Raw genomic sequence first — 12,204 nt, 5'->3', positions numbered from 1 at the left:
TTAGGTATGATAGAAACACACTCTGTTCCGAAACCAGCTTCACATTCACAATTCATTGGTTAACCTGCGTATGAGTCCGAACTCTTGGAGTCACTAAGAGTATACTGTTCACACTGCGAATAGGTCCGAGCCCTCGGAGTCACTCAGAGTCCACTGTTCATCTCGGACTCGGAACATCATCTATCCTTTGTATATCATGTATGTTCTGTATTTTATTTTTTGTTTTTTATTATTTATTATTTCTTTTTCAGAAACCTTCCAAAAATCCAAAAATATTTTCTGTTTTTATTTCTTTTCAGAAAATTTCAAAATCTAAAAATATTTTTCTTTTCTGTTTTTATTTCCTTTTCAAGAAAAATTCAAAATAGAAAAATATTTTTTTTCTTGTTTTTGTTTTATCTTTTTAGAAAATTAAAAACTCTAAAAATATTTTTATGTTTCATTTATTTGTTTGTTATTTTTAAATTCAAATTATGTTAGGTACCATTTAGTCATTTCAATTTGGAAAGATGGGGCAGGTATATAACTCCGATTGTATGTACTAGCTAAGTGTCCCTAGATGCTGCTGCATGTTGTCCGAAGCCTCCGAGACTCTATGTTTGAAGCCTTAATGAATCGATAATACCAATCGTTTCTTCCCAATCAGGCTAATATTCACATAATTCATTGAGCTACCTTACTCTTCTCACATTGAGTTAAGAATTGACTGCTTGGTCATTCTTTCATAGCAGAGGTACATTTTTATTTTCGAAACCACATTTAATAGTTCTCCATATCACAATCGCTTCACACTCGTAACCCTTGAGACTCTCAGAAATTACCACTGAGTTTTACGGTTACACAACTTCTGTGTTAATGGTCTTAAATTCGTTATCATCACGAATTAAGTGAAACCCAAAATCCAAAACCAATTTCTGAATTGAAGGTGAACAATTGACATGTTCTACATTTTTCACGATGGAATTGACGAGAATCCACCTTCGTGGCTTGTACCTTGAAATCTCATTATTTTATTTTTACGAGATCTTAATGACATGTTCTAGACCTAAGACATTTCTTCCCATTAGATCCAGTTTTTATTTTTTCTTGAGATTTCTATTTTATCCGTTCACTTAAATATTTCCAAAGCATACTTGTTATTATGACTACACTGGTCAGACAAGTACTTCTTCTGAACATTCGGACTCATGTTGAGTTTCGGAGTTTGGTTGAAGATGAAGCCATCCTACGAGCCTAATATGAAAAGAAGCCTTTCACTATTTCTCAACAAACAGATGATAGTAATTCAACGGGATACCACACAGACACTTACAAGAATCCCAGACATTTTGGTGTTATTTCTTTATCTTTGGCACACTCTTGCATGAAAATCCTCATGATTTTCTAAAGTCTGGTTTGTAACTCCGAAAGATTACTTTCAATTCCGAGAACAGGTTATGGTGAATGATGTTGAATTCCAAATGATACTGTACTCCAAACGTGCAAAACTGAAACGTCCACATCTAAGGGATACGATTTTCAAATTGGACGCTTGTTTTTGAAATTTTCCTGACATCACGGTTTTTTGTCAGTTGCTTTGGATGAGAAACTTAAGCCTGTGTTTTCAATGCTCAACCATTTAGAAGGTATTTCAGAGTCTGGCTCACTTCCGAAACAAGGGGGAGAAATCCAGAAACCAACTGCTGGTGGTTCTGATGAAAATGAAACAACGAAGTCTCCACCTAAGTCAAAAGATCCGAAGGTTAATGTAGCTTCGGGATCCAAAGGTAAAGAAAAGTTAATTGATGATGATGATGAATAGGAAGAAGATCTATTCGAAGAGGCTCAAATCAAGAGAAAGAAACGTGACCAATAGCTCGATGAAAATCTACGAGTGACAAGAGAAGCTGAAGCTCGTGAAAGAGAGGCTCGTGATGCTCAACTTAATCTGGAAACTCAGAAAGCTCTCTTCCCTTCTTGGTCTAGGGAGCGTATTTTAAACGAAGCCATTGATAATCCAAATGTATACTGGTTGGAACCAGTTACATCGTTTGAACTGGAGAACACTTCGGAGTCGCAACTCGATTTTCCTATTACTCCAAAGGCATTTTTATTTTGCTGTTTTGACAAGGTTGTAAATGCTCCAGATTCAGACAACAATGCCAATCTCTTGCTCATATCCTTTAATCTCAAACATGGAAAGCCTCGGTACCAACCCTGGAGTTTAAAGAAAATTTCTACTGTTAAGGTTATTGGTCCTATTGAAACAGAGAGTTTTGTGAATGTTCGTTTCAAGGCAGTTCGAGGATCAAGGAATTCTGTTTTTGAGTTCACAATCGGTGACTTACCTTGTCGAAATCCGTTTGATTAGATTTCCTTGTTTTCTCTTTTGTCGAAGGATGCACATAAATTTGAGCCAATTTTGGAGCATTTGAAAAGAATGTTAGTCTCCTACTGTGTAGCCTAAAGAAACTCCAAAAGATCCTGACAAGATGCAGAAAGGAAAAAATATGAAGAACAATTGGAGTATGATGTATCAACAACGAGACCGGGCTAGTGAGAATATTCAAAGATGTTGTTTCTTTTTGCCTGACAAACACCTTTATTCTACTTCATGTCTGGAATATGTTTTAGGGTGGTCCGAAGCTTGCAAGGAAAATGATGCTGCTGACAAGAAATGCTTCGCATGCATGATTAGGTGGTATATCAATGTTCGTAATACCTTGCTCGACTTAATGACAAAACTTTTCAAGGTTCAAAAGTGCATTCAACAGTGAAGAAACTTCCTTCCTTATTGACTCAAAGGGGGAGATTGTTGGGATATTTTGTGTTGTGTCAATTGTAATGTATGCTAGAATAGTCCATTTCATATTGGGTTGGGCCTGACCACCTGGTTTTTAATGATTCGAGGATAAGACTATTTAAGTGCATGCATGCACCGTATTAGGGATTGATTGTATTCTTGACCTACCGTGCCTTACAGAGAAGTTCTTCGTCAAGCACTTCTAAGGCATTGATTATTAATCATTCAACACAACTTCTATCATTGCTTTTATTGTCTTGATTCATATTCGAATTTAGAATCTATCGATCTATTATTTATTGCTCTAACAGTAATCAAGTGTTTGGATTGGGGAAAAGTTAATGGGCTTTAGGGTAAGTCCCATGTAAGGGTTTGGGCCCAATTTGGAAAATTGTGCCATAAGTGGGCTTTGGATGATTATTCGTTTGTGGGCCTTTATGATGAGGAGTTTGGGTCTTAGTCTTGGACCAAACTAGGTGGGGGTGGGGTAAAATTGTCTTTTTACCCCATATATGGATTATTGGATTCGGTTTGGAACCCAATTGTTAATTAGGTATTAATTGTTTGATAGTCCAGGGATTTTAGCGGATCAGCAGTCAGAGAGATATTCGTGGGCTCAATTGTCAATGTGAGTCCTTTCACTGTATCCATGGGTAGATGGCACCAATGTCGGCCCATTACATGTTATGTGGAATGCTAGTTGTCTCTGTGATACTTGCATGAAAGACCATGGGGGTAGTCTGTGGCACTTGAATATCAGACCATGTGGGGAGCCCATGGCATTCCAGGAAAAGACCATGGGGGGAGCCCATGGCACTTGGATATTAGACCATGGGGGGAGCCCATGGCACTTGGATATTAGACCATGGGGGAGCCCATGGCATTCTAGGTAAATACCATGGGGGAGCCTATGACAACTATATGTATGTTGCATGATATTCCGTGGTTGTATGTTATGTGGTATTTTTGGGGAACTCACTTATTAGGTCTAAATTTATGGTTTATACTTTGCTTTTCTAGGCCTTTATGGTTTTTGGTCCAGGGCCGAAATCCCCATGAGTTTATTTGTTGTTTGGACCGAAATCACATGTGATTTCGGTCGGGCTATTGGGTTTTCGGTTTGGGCTTTGTACTTTGGGTCCATATATATATATATATATATATATATATATATATATATATATATATATATATATATATATATATATATATATATATATATATATATATATATAGAGAGAGAGAGAGAGAGAGGTTATTTAGGCGTGAAAAAGAAGTGAGTAGTGAGGGGGGGCGGGGGGACGTTTGGGGTTGCAATATTGCAAGAGACGTGATATAGGAGAGAGAACGTGTGTTATCAACATCTTGTGTACCAGACTATATTCAATACAGTGTGCATTTGAAGATTTATCATCTTGTGTTCTTGTTCTTATTCTATATTCTATCTTGCATCATTCACTTGATTAGGATTCCGCACCATCAAGTGAATCTGATTGATACATCAAAGCTAATTTTGGGACTTACAAGTGGTATCAGAGCTTGGATCGTATTAATCAATTTGGCAAGATTTTAAGAGTTTCTTATACTTTTTCTTGAAGTTTTTGGTGTTTTTTGAATTGTTTTGGACGAACTATTGGCTGTTTATTCTTCGTGTTCTTCATATTTTTGAGTTTTTGATCGAGTTTTTGCGTTAAAAGTTGAAAACTTCGTGTTTTTGGATGATTTTTGCGTGACCCCGCGTGGCTATTCTTGGTCTCAGATTAGGGTTTCATCGGTGTTTTCGGCCAGGAACGAGTTTCTGGTCAGCAACATTTGCGGTGGAGCGTCTACGAGTGTTCTCGGTCCAGTTTTCGGCTTTGCTTGCGGTCCACGTGTTCAGTCACCGATTTCGGTGCTAGATCCTCGTTTCCGGTCAGAAGTTGTTTTCGGTGCGAGACTTCTCGGTTAGGATGAGAAGCCTCGCATTTTCGGCCTAAAAAGCAATTTATCAAATTTTGAAGTCTCATTTTCGGCCTAAAGTTTTGACTTTCGATTTTTAACTTTCAAGTTTGACTTTTGACTTTCAAATTTGACTTGTGACTTTCAAGTTTTCACATTTAACTTTCGAGGTTTCAAGTCAAAGGGCACTTTTCTTGGCTACACAATCATATCTATTTTTTGGTAAACAATGAGTTCCTCAATCACCAAGGTTAATGAAGCTTCATCTTCTGAGTCTTGTGAAGCTAAAATTAAACTTCTTCGTGATTAAATTGATATATTATGTAGAGACAATGAGGACCTTAGGTATGAAGGCTATACTCTTAGGAAGGGCCAAAAACCTCTAAAAGAACAACTAGAGGCCAAAACCAAGGACTTTATAAAACTTCAAGAGGAATATAGTAATAAATGTGAAAATTATAATTATGCTAAAAGGGAAATTGCTAAATTAACTGCTGAACTTGATGCATTAAAAGCTAAATATAAAGATGCTGAATTTAACTTTAAGAAATTTGATGTGTCAAGTGAGGTAGTTGCATCCATGATTGAAAAACAAATAAAGTTTAAAGATAATCAAACTAAGGGTCTAGGGTATCACAGTGTTCCACCTCCCTTCAATGAGAACTATACCCCACCCTTTGAAATAAATGCAGTAGAGACACCTGCTTAGTTTGGTCCGCCCCCTGTACCAGCTTCAGTTAAGATTGAACAATTAGGCCCAACTGAGAGTGTTGAGGTGAAGGATACTAATGATTCTACTTCATGTGCAGGTAAAGTAGTGGAAAATGAGAACAAGGAGAACATAAATAATTCTAGTTTTGTTGATTATGTTGATTGCCAAACTAATGTCTCCTTGGACTTTGAATCTTGTGCTTCTAATTTAGTTACTTCTAATAAACCTCCTGCTGGTAAATACAGGACACTGGAACAAGCGAAACAGACTACTTGTTGTAAGTGTGCTTGTGGAAACAATAGAACGAACGATACCAGCTTCTACATGAACAAGCAGACTTGCTTTAACTGTGGGACACCTGGACACATTGCAAGAATTTGTCCAAATCGTGCATATGTACCATACTATGCACAAGGTTGGCATAACGCGCCTAGAGGGAGATTCTCCAAAAGAAACCCTTCGAGGTCACAGTCACGCAAAGGTGACTGGAATGCTAAGAAGCGTAAGAATCCAACTCACAAGGACAAGAAGAGAATGTCTGCCAAGAAGCCAAATTCAAGAGATGGTTCAGTTAAACGAAGATCAGTTAATTCAAAGTCATCTCGGAGATCGGGTTCATGTTCAAAAGCCAGTGATAAGTCTGTTGGGTTTTGAGCATTCTAACACTCCTAAGTGTACATGCAACCCTAAATACCTTGGATCTATGTTTTCTCTATTATACATGAAAATATGATTATCCAAGGTATTATCCTAACTAGCATATCAAAACATTGATACTAGGATACTAAAATAGATAGAATACATACCTTGTTGTTGTTGCTTGACTCCATGAAGCTTGAGAGCCTAGTGCCCCAAGTGTGACACCTCAAATGGTTCACACAACATCATGAACTCTTGGAATAACCATGAGAAGAAGACATACATGTTCAAATTGGCTAGCCCTTTTACATATGTATCACTTGTCCCTAATTTCTTGAACTAAAGGGGTTCTTATATAGTGTGGCTATTAGGGTTACACCATGTAACTCATGACTTTACCCATTCCTTATGCTCCATGGGTTTTAACCTCCATGGAGTATCCATGGATCACCACATGGGTTAAACCCAACATAAAGGAATCTTGGATCATAAGCCCACATATATAAGAATGAATGATTTACACAATCAATCCCCATATATTTAATTAGTCTCTTTTTGATCACTAAATTAAGTCCAAATTAATTCTTGATCAATACTAATTAAATAACACGATTTCATATTAATATATTAGAACTTATAATATATTAATATGTCACAAAATGTCTTTTCCTCATAAGCGGTCTATCCAAATGTTCCGATGCCATGCAACCCAAATGGACCATGCCGAGTCGGGTCAAGTACATACCAATTATAGTTATGGACTTAGACACTAATCCAACAGTCTCCCACTTGGATAAGTCTAAAACTATTATTGCATATGACTTCAGGAACCAACTGGCAATCGTAGCTCTCAAAAGCCGCTGTCGAACTCTGACCCTGTAGATGAACTCTGACCTTTGTCAATGACTTGTCCATTAGATAAGGGATCATATATTCCTCCATTATAGATATCATATGGACTGAGACATGGATTATAATCATTCTCTCTGTCCATTTGTTGTTTCCCGATTTCCGATTTATGACGACTGACTAATTGAACAAATCAAATCAGTCCTGGCTCGGCCGAGCACTTCCATTTGTCATCATCAAATCATCGAGGGGCCCACAGATATTGCTTTTATCCCGAAGGTAAAAGGAATGGATAAACTTCGACTCATATGGCTTGTTCTACTACTTGTTGAATCATACACAAAGGCACGTTTTATAACACCGAGTTACCGAATGCGTTTTCGTGCAATCAATGTACAACCAACTCATAGTAACAACTCATATCTCTAGTTTTGAAGAATATAAGATATTATCGTCTCATGATCACTCGTGATAAAATCCATGAAGTGATTCCAATGAGCGCGGGTTGAATCCAATACTCAGAACTTATGAGCACTCATGAGTGTTGTAGCCCCTTGTCCAACATCTTAGACCTCTACAAGCCAACCCATGACAGTCTTGATTCATATCTACTTCCAACATATGACCGACTGTGGATAGTTTGAATAACTTAGTCAATCAGGAAGAACGACCTAGTTATTCTGGAAGTCAAAACATGCAAAATGAAACACAATAATAATAGAATCTAATATGGTATCAAAACCTATGAACATAAATAAAACACCTTTTATTTATCACCATATGATTACACATTATTCATTGTATACTGTTTCCGCTATCAACTTTATTCTTGAATTTAAAACAATAGTTGTCCCATGCTCCAAGCATGTACACTATGTTTTCTAAACACTAGTCATGCCATACACCAAGTATGCATACTATGTTTGTCTATGATCTTCACTTTGTGAATTAGATCAATTGAACATAACTCCAATGATCCTCTTTCATAGTCCCAAATCCTTACTGCAAATGCAAGAATTCCAAATTCATGCCATTTACTGAAATCTGTTAGATTCTAAACTTATATGCATTGATCCTCCTGTAATGATTATGCACAGAGTCACAAGGACTTGACAACAAACATTACAGAGCATTCCAAGGAGATCAACTCCTTGGAAACATCCTTCTTGCATTAAGTTTCCTAATCTTACACAGATTGAATAATTTCCAACTTTGAAACATTTCCTTATTCCATTTTGACTATCACCTCTGAACAAGAGTTGCCTCCATACAGATTATGTCAATATGGTCCTTCCAGAATTATCACTATACTTCCAACTGTCCTTGAGCAACCAATCTTTGGTAAACCTTAGATTGTCCTCGACAATTGCTTAATCCTTTTAGTCATATCCAGTTCTAGACCTTTTCCCTTCTTAATGCCCCAGGCATTTGGAAAATTTTAGAAAGGATAAATATAGCACATGTAATCGATCCTATATCCGAAGCATATGGGACTCGAGTCATGATGTCTCACATAAAGACTAAACCAGTCTTTTGCTATAACATTTCCATTTCTATTTGCCAAGTTCTCATAATTCAGATTATGAAAAGGGATGCCGTAATCATAATCGAATTTTAGAACGCAAATAATGGACCCATATATAGAATTTCCTTATGTTGAGCCATTCCAACATGAAATTCATATATATATCCTTGACTAAATAAGATTAAAATCTCAATCTAAGCTTTTAGAATTGAAATGAAGTATAATTTTCTCTTCCTTAATTATAGCAAAACAACTTTTCCAACCCCTGCAGCCTCACGAATTGAAACTTTTGTTTTCTATAATTAACATTGCTAACTTGCAACCTTTATCATAATTATCATGCTCCCACTAACATGATGATTATTAGCATAACACTTATGCTCCCACTAGCTTTGACATGTAATCAGAAATCAGCTGGACTTCTAGAAATCAATACTTTATTGACTTTCTTACCAAAGTTCAGATTTCTGATACTAGATTGCTTTGATAAAACTTTATCAATATCATACACCTTATCTTAGATAGCTCACAGGTGTGTCTAAACAATTTTAAGAACTATGAAAAGGGATGCCGTAATCATAGTCTCAATTGTTTAGACCTTTGCCACTTCTCACAAGTCCATGTTAGTGTGCCGGTTAACCACGCACGCTCCACTAACGACTTTGAGAATGTAAATATCACAATTGCTATCTAGCTAAAATCTACTTAGTGAAAGTGTTTCCTCACCATCATTTTCATGAATCGGAGAGAAACCTTATGACACTTAGATTTTATGGTGTATGAGTTCCTATCCATATGAATTTTGTCAAAACCATAGTCACAAGACAAGGGTAATGACAAATTCAAAATCATATAGACTGAACTCAATCTTAATTTCTTGCCATTTGGCAGCTCAAGGGCCTGCCATTGCTTCCAAGTAGCTGTGCAACCAATTGAGAACTCTAAGAACTCATATGCAAAGCCACATTTAATTGGAATGGACACAGAAATAGTCAACACGATAGGTTATAAACCTCAAGTCGTGTGCTAGTGAAGAACTTTAGGTTTTACTCTTGATTAGTTCTTGAGACTTTCAAGACCTTTTAAGACTCCCACTGTCCTCTTGACATATAAGACTCTCTTGTCAAATATTCAAGAGATAGTGTGGATTCTAATCAAGACAAACACTTCACACAATTGGCCTTAGTTGGTCTTTGTTTTATCCAAAACATCACAACTTACCAATTTCAAATGTACAAGAGTAGAAAACTTTTACTCTTACATTTGACAAGTGTTTTAAACCTTCTTTAAGACATGTCACTCAAGTTATAATCTTAGAGTATAACTCTAAGAATTGTTTTTGGAACGAAGTATAAATCATCTTCTTGATTTAACCACTTCAACAATTCATAGCTCCTCTTCTTAGCTACCAGAATGCACTTAGAGGATGAATTGTGATAAGGTCTCTTAATCATTAAGATGATTATATAACATGATACTCAAGTACTCTCCCATCTTTTCAGATTTGAGAAACTTTTATCTTTCTGCCTAAGTTGATTCTTCTTATTCGCTCTGCCATACATTGAAACCTTTTTCCAATGATTCAGAATTATACTTAAGCCTGTAAGTATAACCATATTTACTAAACTTTAGTAAATAATGACGAATAGTCTTAACGATTATTTGTGGTGGGCTTGATCAGTGCACAAGAATGTGTACTCGATCCTTTACTTGACTCACACATCCATGTGAACAAGTAGTTAGTCTTAATTTTTCCAATGCTTGAAAGTTCTTATTCATCATGCTGTACAACTTGCATGATTCCAAGTTTCTATCCAACTGAAACTTAGGTGATGAGAATCTTTCCTTATTTGGTAAATTTAGACACTATGACAAATGAAAGAATCAAATTCATATTTCCACTCTTGCTCTTAATGGAATCTTATAAGCAACAATTTTTCCTCAAATGCCATTTGTAAGGATATTTTAAAATAAATAAATAAAATCATCATTTTCCCTTTTATTTTAAAAAACTTTGCGGAAAAACTATCCTTACAATGCAAAAACACATGAAAACTTTGTTGTTATTTATTCCTAAGCAATATATCATAACTCCTAAGAAGTAGCTCAAGAATCCGATCTTCAAACTATGTGATGGAAATCCATCTACGCGATCAGATTCAGCATATTCTTTCTTTAAGTTTCTTCACCTTTTCTTTGATTCTTAAAACATCAACATGTGACCCAGTCACATCATGTATCAAGAATCTCAGAATAGAAACTTAGTAGAGTTAGATAGTGGACTTTACCTGAAGTAGAGTCAAACTTATTGACTTTAGCATCCTTAGGTAAATTTGGCAGCTTCGCAACCAATGCCCCTTTCTTTGGCAATGGACCCTTGATAATGGGACTATCTCAGACTTAGCCGTTCTCTTTACCATTTGGTCAACCGAGTTGACTACGGCCGATCCCTTTCCATTGGGAAGAGAGAGCTTTACTGGATATCCAATGTCATCATTGTCAATGTCCATAAAGTTTTAGGAAGTTGATCTTAGCAAATAGATAAGATCATTAAGGGTCTTGTCATAGTCTGTTTCATAGGAGTCCCAAAGGAACTCACTATGTGACTTAGAAAATAGTTGAGTCACCAACTTTCTCAAGACTTTGACACCCAACTCTCCCGGCTTGTTAATATCTGACTACATCTCCAAGATGTGATCACATATAGACCTTTGCTTGCCAATAGGGCGTGAGTGACCTTAAACTTTTCAGGAACTTGTGGGTTAGGGAGAATAAGTGGAGGAGGTGAAAGAAGTATGATTTCCATGGGACATCATCTTCATTTAGGAAAGCTTGTTTCAAGAGATTTGGGAAGATCATAGATGTCTGAACTTAGACATCTTTTGGGAGATATTCAAGTTAGTTGATTTAGAGTCCTTAATATAACACCCAATATGAAATATTAAGGCTAGGACCCAACAACCTATTTATAACTGGAAGAGGGATGCCGTAATCCAAGTTATAAAATAGTTGAAGGTAGGTAAATAACGATTTACTAATTTCCACCATGAAAAACGAAATATAATTAAGTTTTAATTGGATTTGAAACTCTTAGATCTTTTGAGATACATTGAACTTTCAATGGCATGTTTGAATCTCGATTGTGCCCTCTCAAGTTTGTGACTGGGATGCCGAGGATCACAAACAAGGTGTGAATAACCATACAAATTGACTTGGTACCCTCAACAATATTACCTAATCGATGTGCCGGTTAACCACACATGCTCCACCGATCTATAATAAAGTTAAGTTACCCTTTGCCACTCTTACTAGTCCATGTTAGTGTGCCGGTTAACCACACACGCTCCACTAACGACTTGGTAAGGTACAAAGTGTAATTTTATGGGCTAGCACCAATTTCACATTTTCCTAAGTAACTAAGAATTGGGAATTTATAAATGTTTAGTTACTTAGTATTTATCATTAATACTTTTAATGAAGGGATAATTATAGTCTTTGTCCTACCCGTTCGGCTAACGACCCTCCACCAGTCAAGGAAGCGGTGGGTGAGAGTGGACACCCATTAAACTGCCATTTTATAGGCAGTAACCTTATACCCCCCTTATAGACCGGCTTCGTGAATGAGGCCTACTAACGGTAAGATTGACTTTTCTTATACATATCTATATAATTAAAATTATAATAATAGTATAAGGGTTGAATTTTAACTTTTAAAATTCTAAGGGCTAACTTGGAATTAAAGTATTCATAAGTGAAACT

This window comes from Lactuca virosa, chromosome 1 (assembly GCF_052849685.1).
Source record: "Lactuca virosa cultivar CGN04683 chromosome 1, Lactuca_virosa_CGN04683_v6, whole genome shotgun sequence".
Lineage (NCBI taxonomy): Eukaryota > Viridiplantae > Streptophyta > Magnoliopsida > Asterales > Asteraceae > Lactuca > Lactuca virosa.
The sequence above is the reverse complement of the archived record's forward strand: the minus strand, read 5'-3'. Positions refer to the sequence as shown.